Source organism: Solanum verrucosum, unplaced genomic scaffold (genome assembly GCF_900185275.1).
Source record: "Solanum verrucosum unplaced genomic scaffold, falcon-dt-bn FXZP01000687.1, whole genome shotgun sequence".
Classification (NCBI taxonomy): domain Eukaryota; kingdom Viridiplantae; phylum Streptophyta; class Magnoliopsida; order Solanales; family Solanaceae; genus Solanum; species Solanum verrucosum.
The window spans coordinates 79,509-87,232 of NW_026020625.1; positions in this window are offsets into that span (position 1 = coordinate 79,509).

A 7,724-nucleotide genomic window follows, 5' to 3' on the forward strand; every position below is an offset into this window, starting at 1 on the left:
AAACTAGGCTGGTATAAAACCAAATGCCGACCTCCAAACACACGCACAAAAAAAAACAAAACTATAGTCGAAAGCAAATCCTCGAAAAAAAAACGAGTATGACTTAACATTTGAAAAGAGTAGTATTGATGCTCAGTCCGCATTTATATATATATATAAGAAACATGAACCCCTTTCAAAACAACCCAACGAAATCATTATAATCATTTAGCTTCAAACTAGAATAAGCAGACGGCAAATACACTCAACAGAACTATGGAAACATGCTAAAGACGAAGAGGAATAAAAACCAAATAGGTGGTTACACATTCGCAATACAAAACAAGACGGCCATGGAATTTAATCAAGAAGAAAATGACCACTTATGCTCTCCGATCAACAGCTATGACAACATATAACTTCATACTAAAGATTCCAAGATTTTCCCTCATCTCAAAGGAAGAACAGAGAACATCAACAGTAGTAAAATGAATGGAACTTTAATATTCAGGATGCTAAAACGAAAGACAAAAATATAGAGTTGACGATGTCTGAATAACAGATTTAGAAAGGCAAGATGAACCCCAAACAAAGAACAGAGGAATGACAGCATTGACTACGACACAATATGACTTTAGCATCAGCATTAAGCATAAAAAACAGAGCTCATTCGAGACAAACAAAACTTGTTAAGACGCCAAAACTCAAACAACAAAAGAGCATAATTAAAGCTAACAACATGGTATCGAAACAGCAAAGACGAAGAGAGTATTGTGCAGGGAAGAAGTATTACTTTTCTATGGGCAGCGACTGGACAAGCAACGAGCAGAGCAGTGAGATTCCTCCACCAACAGCAACTTAAAACCTTTTATATACTTGTATTCTCTTATCCCTTGCTATATCGTTTATTTCTATCTCTCTTTTAATGAACAATCACCAAACTTTCTCAACTAAAGAGATGCCTAAATTTTCTTAAGCAGAATTTTGTTCACTCCCAAAACAAAAGCCAAAAAATCCTCCCCTTTTTTTGAGAAAGAAGAGAGTTTATATAGAGGGACGCTAGGGTTCGGATTTGGGAGGGAAATCGATGAAAAACGGACTCAAGGGCCCAATTCCAAAATTTCAAACTCGAAAATTATTTCACCATTAAAGGAAGACATACTTTTCTCCAATTTTTCACCCCATTCCGAAAGAGGAAAGGGGAGAAAACGTATGCTGCTGCTAACGTACGGATCGAGAGGAACGTGAGGAAGGAGACAAAATCACAGCGTACCCTCTCTGTTCCTCGTTACTTTCCGTCTGTCTCCGTATAAATTAACGCCGCTGCTGATGGCTTGTGAACGTTGGAGAGAATTGGAGTTGGATGCCGTGAGATTGCTGTTGGAATTTGACGATGTACTGTGTTGCTTTCCGTTTGCTCACTGTTCTGTCTAAGAACATCTGGAGCTGGAATTGCCTACTGGGTTCTATTTTGTGAAGGAAGAGGGGAGTGGGCCGGGTTAGGGAAATCTGGGAATGGGCTGGAAATTAATTTGTTGTTGGGAAGATTGGAAAGGGCTGGAAGATAGGTGGAGTTGGGCTGGAACAGTGGGGAAAATGGGCTGGAACAGTGGGGAAAAAGGGCTGCTGGAAGTTTGCTAAAAATGCAAAATGCAAGTCCAAAATTAGATTGGTGGGAATTAACTTAAGCCTTTGCCATATGATTTAATACATAGCCAATCGGGGATTAGAGATGTAGCCAAATTGAATTAATTGGGATAAGTTCGGCTAGCAATTTAAATAAGACAAACTAACATAATTAATTTACGAGCTCTTTAATCTTAACGAAATAAAATAATTGATTTAATTATAAACTAAACAATTTTAAAAATATAAACTATTATATAACCAAAATTAACTAACCAAATATCTAATGAAAAGGAAAAAATATTTTTTGAGACTATTTTCGAATATTCATAAAATGTACTAATTAGACACATAATTATATAGTAATTAACTTAATTATAAACTAATTAACTCAAAATATAAGCTATTAATTAATTTAAACTAAATAGCCAAATATTTAAATAAAACTAAAATCCTTTTGAGACAATTTTCGAACATTCATAAAATATACTAATTAGACACATAACTATATAAAATACCATATTATTATTTAAAATTATAACAAGTGACAGACTATTTGAAATAACTTGCAAACTATTATATTACATATATATATATATTTACTTATTTATTTTATTTTTTATTTTTTTTATTTTCAAAATTTCTAAAATTGATTACTTTAAATCGTTTGAAAATTAAGAAGCTCAAAATCAATTGCTACCGGGGAGGGTCAAAATTAGGTGTCAACAACTGTCCCTCATTTTACTCGGATTGATGCAAGAAATTCGAGGGAAATGAAATTGACAAATCCAATTTTGACCGACCACTTCTTCATCCTTTGGAAAAGGGATTTGGTACGGACTTTAGGAATTATGGCCAAACCCTGGAAGTGGGTCTCCTACATATCTCAGGCTATATGAGAATTCAGGCCACTTGTAGTTTGATACGCTTGATTTAACGCACAATTTTGAAAGAATTCAAAAGCGATCCGATATCGAATTATGAAGAAATCAGAATGCTCGGAGATAAGAATTAAGGGTGAATGTTGGAATACAGCCGAGTTTTCAACATTGAGCCCGCCTACATATCTCTCAACTTAGGGAATCAGGCTGCTTGTAGTTCGACTCTATCGGTTGAAAAGGAAATCTACTATGCAAGATAACATTTGGTTCTGGAAAAGTGACAAATAAGTAGAGTATGAAAAAGAGGCCTGCAATCTCTTAGTCATGAATGTGGTGCACTTCACACCCATAATTAAGAACTTACACGGACATAATTTCCAAAGCTCTTGGTGCATCGTCACTCAGATTGGAAAGTTGCTTCCGGTAGAGACCAAAAATTTCCGAATGCGAAACTGAAGCCGACAGACCTAAGAAAAACCCACATGCCTTCTGATAGGGGTGTGGTTTGATTATGGTGGAAGTCGCTCCTCTGCTCGTGTCCTAAGAGATTGACACTCCTCTTCGGACTATGTCCCAGTTCGCTGCTAAGAAATAGTTCCACGTTGTGCTGCATCCTAATTGATGTCATCTGCACCTGTGGTTTGTTTTGAGAATTCATCCTCTTGGATGCTCTCGACAAAGACTGAGATAAAACTCATTAGCATAAAAAATGCAATTCAAATGGGAGACAGTGTCTTTTACCGTGTTGACACTTAATTGTTCTCTTTGAATATTTGACGTCAATTCTATCAGGTTTGACGTGAAGCAAATAAAGTTTGTGTCTCATATTTGCAATATGATCTTCAATGTACTCTTCCTTTGATGTCAAAGTGATAAAATAAGTTGATGTAAATATGTTGACAGTTCTCTTGACGTCGTTGTTGATAATTCTCTTGATGTCATTTTGTAAAGAAAAAATGATGTAGTCGATGTTGATCTTCTTGTGATGGGTAAATTTTCTCTTGCAATGCATAACTTCTTTTCCGCGATGAATGAATCCTTCTCTTGCTATGCATGAATCTCTCCCGCGTTGCATGACATTTTCTCTTGCTATGCATGGTTGCTTCTTCTTGCTATGCATAAATCTCTTTCCCGCGATGCATGACTTTTCTCTTGCTATGCATGGATTTCCTCTTGTTATGCATAGTTTCTTCTTCCCGCGATGCATGACTTTTCTCTTGCTATGCATGGATTTCCTCTTGTTATGCATGGTTTCTTCTTCCCGCGATGCATGACTTCTTTCTCTTGCAATGCATGATTTTTCTCTTTTCTTCTCTTGTAATACATCAATCTCTTTTCTTGCTATGCATGACTTCTCCTCTTGTAATGCATGACTTCTCCGCGATGCATGATTTCTTTTGATGATGCCTCCCTGATACCAAATGAAGATAATGCTTCACCGAGCAACATATGTGATCTTCTGGAACGGCGGTATCGTCTCGATCGACAATATAAATAAAAATGACCCTCGGAGTAGTGGTGTCATCTCATTTGACAATACGATGTAAATGACTCTCCGGGTAGTGATATCGTCTCAATCGACAATATAAATAAAAATGACCCTCGGAGTAGTGGTATCATCTCATTTGACAATACGATGTAAATGACTCTTCGGGTAGTGATATCGTCTCAATCGACAATATAAATAAAAATGACCCTCGGAGTAGTGGTATCATCTCATTTGACAATACAATATAAATGACTCTTCGGGTAGTGATATCGTCTCAATCGACAATATAAATAAAAATGACCCTCGGAGTAGTGGTATCATCTCATTTGACAATACGATATAAATGACTCTCCGGGTAGTGGTATCGTCTCATTCGACAATACAATATAGATAACCTTCAGGGTAAGAATATTATCATATCTGATAATATAATGCAGATAAATATCTTCTAGGTATCTTTAGTTGCTGGAAAATAATAATATTTCTCTCTTTAAGGTTTTCATTTGTCCCATCTCCGAACATAATTGCATGTTCGTTATGAACCTTGTCTTGCTGGAAATTTGAATAAATTAATGCTACTCATATTCCCAATTCTTGGTATAAGAAGCATGAAATATTTCCTGCATCCACAGAAAAGTTGTCAATTTGGGGAGCTCTTCGCCCTTTTGACTTCTCCATATTCATTGAATGGAAGAATATGCCGATCTTGAGGCAAACCTATAGACCTGCATCCACAGAAAAATTGTTAGTTTTTTACAAAATGAACTGATCTGTGTTGATCTCTTCGGTTGTCTGCTCCTTGTCTTGCTATCTCCGGTTGATTTCTCCGATCTCCCGCTTCTTGATAGATAGGACAAAACATTTTTATGTAAAAATAATTGAAACATGTAGGAAAAGTTTTAAGAAAAATAGATTTTCAAAAAGTAGCATTTGGAAAATGTCACTGCCAAGTGTCATGTCACGCCAAGTGTCATGTCACGCCAAACTTAGTGGACGCCATTTGGAGTTGATGTTTTGGGATCTATCCGATTACTTGTCGGGAAGTATTCAAAGTTGTTCTAAACTGTAGATAGACCCGGTTGAAATTTTGAGGCCATCTCAAAATTTCTGTCCCAGTTAGCCGTCATGGTTTGTCTTCAGTCGTTGGTGAGCAAATCACGGAATTTTTGAGATATTCTCAAAAATTCTGTCCGAGTTGCAAATCTCAAAGTGACTTTAGTCTTGACTTTGTTGGAAAGATCTTTTCCTCGAGAATTTTTGAGTCCCTCTCAAAAATTCTGTCCCAGTTTCTATTGTGAAGAGAAATAGAAATCCTTACGGGAAATATGACCGAGCCCTTATGGCGCCTACGTATCCCGTTGAGACAGGAATCAGGTCAAACGTAGTTCCCCCTCAAGGATTAACAAAAGTAGGAATTTTACAAAGAAGCTGACCGAGGCCGACATAGGCCGCCTACGTATCTCATTCTTGAGAATTCAGGTCGAACGTAGTTCAAATACAAAAGGAAGCATTAAAAGGGGATAAAGGAGTGACCGAGGCCGACATAGGCCGCCTACGTATCTCATTCTTGAGAATTCAGGTCAGACGTAGTTCATTACTTAGGGATGGATTCTAAACAAAGCAATTACAAGCAAATGGAACGATTACAAAGAAATGACAGAAAATACAAACTGAAACTTCATAATATCTTTTGACAGCATCTGAGTTGATCGGTTTCGGCCATTCAGTGCCATCCATCTCCGACAGGACTAAGGCACCTCCAGATAATACTTTGCGAACCATGTAGGGTCCTTGCCAATTCGGTGCGAATTTCCCTTTGTACTCATCCTGATGAGGGAAAATACGTTTGAGGACCAACTGACCAACTTCAAATATTCTGGCTCTTACTTTCTTGTGAAAAGCACGAATCATTCTCTGCCGATACAATTGACCATGACAAACGGCAACCATTCTTTTCTCGTCAATCAGTGTTAACTGATCAATCCTCTTGCGAACCCATTCAGCATCACCCAATTCAGCTTCTTGGATGATTCTCAACGAAGATATTTCAACTTCCGCAGGTATAACTGCTTCTGTTCCATATACCAGCAGATATGGAGTAGCTCCAACTGATGTTCTGACAGTCGTTCGGTAACCTAACAAAGCATATGGCAACATCTCGTGCCAACCTCTGCGATTATCAATCATTTTCCTCAAAATCTTCTTTATGTTCTTGTTGGCGGCTTCTACAGCTCCATTCATTTGGGGACGATAGGCGGTTGAGTTTCGGTGAGTGATCTTGAATTGTTCACATATCTCTCTCATCAAGTGACTGTTGAGATTCGCTCCATTATCAGTAATGATGGATTCTGGTACTCCAAACCTACATATCAGGTTGTTGTGAACAAAATCAGATACAACTTTCTTGGTTACCGATTTGTATGAAGCTGCTTCTACCCACTTGGTGAAGTAGTCAATGGCAACCAAAATGAATCTGTGTCCGTTAGAGGCAGCTGGCTCTATTGGACCAATGGCGTCCATGCCCCAAGCTACAAATGGCCAAGGTGAACTCATAGCATTGAGCTCATGAGGCGGTACTCGAATCAAATCACCATGCACTTGACATTTATGACATTTTTGTACAAATTTGCAACAATCGTGTTCCATAGTCATCCAAAAATAACCGGCTCGGAGGATCTTTCTCGCCAAAGTGAGCCCATTCATATGAGTACCACAATTTTCGGCATGTATCTGGTCCAGAAGTTTTACAGCTTCATTAGCATCAACGCATCTGAGAAGACCTAAATCTGGAGTCCTCTTGTAAAGGATTTCTCCACTTGCAAAGAAATTGAGGGCCATGCGGCGTATCGACTTCTTTTGGTTGAACGTTGCATTCTCAGGATAAGTCTCATCCTCTAAATACTTCTTGATGTCAAAATACCAAGGTAAACCATCTGGTTCCGCCTCAACGTGTGAACAGTGGACAGGCTGCTCTTTTACCTCTACATCCACTGGATCAATATAACTTGTAACTGGATGCTTAATCATTGACGCGATGGTGGCAAGAGCATCGGCCAACTCATTCTGTGTCCTGGGAGTGTGTCTAAACTCAATCTTGCGAAATCTCTTGCACAACTTCTGTATATACCGCACATACGGTGTGATCTTTGGGTTTTCACGGCCCATTCCCCTTGAACCTGATGAATCAGCAAATCTGAATCTCCAATAACCAGCAACTCGTGAACATTCATATCAATTGCCATCTTCAGACCAAGGATACAAGCTTCATACTCAGCCATGTTGTTCGTGCATTCAAATCGGAGTTTAGCCGCCATAGGATAGTGCTGACCGGTTTCTGACACTAGGACCGCTCCAATTCCTTTCCCTTGATGATTCGCCGCTCCATCAAAGAACACTCTCCAACCCGGGTACGCTTCAGAAATATCCTCACCAACAAACGAAACTTCCTCATCGGGAAAATAAGTCTTGAGCGGTTCATACTCTTCATCAACTGGATTCTCTGCCAGATGATCAGCCAAGGCTTGCGCCTTTATCGCCTTCTGAGTAACATACACGATGTCAAATTCACTCAAAAGCATTTGCCATTTAGCCAACTTCCCGTCGGCATTGCTTTCTGGAAAATATACTTCAACGGGTCCATCCTAGAAATAAGGTATGTGGTATAAGAAGACAAGTAATGTCTTAATTTCTGAGCAATCCAGGTCAAAGCACAACATGTTCTCTCCAAAAGAGTGTAACGAGCCTCATAT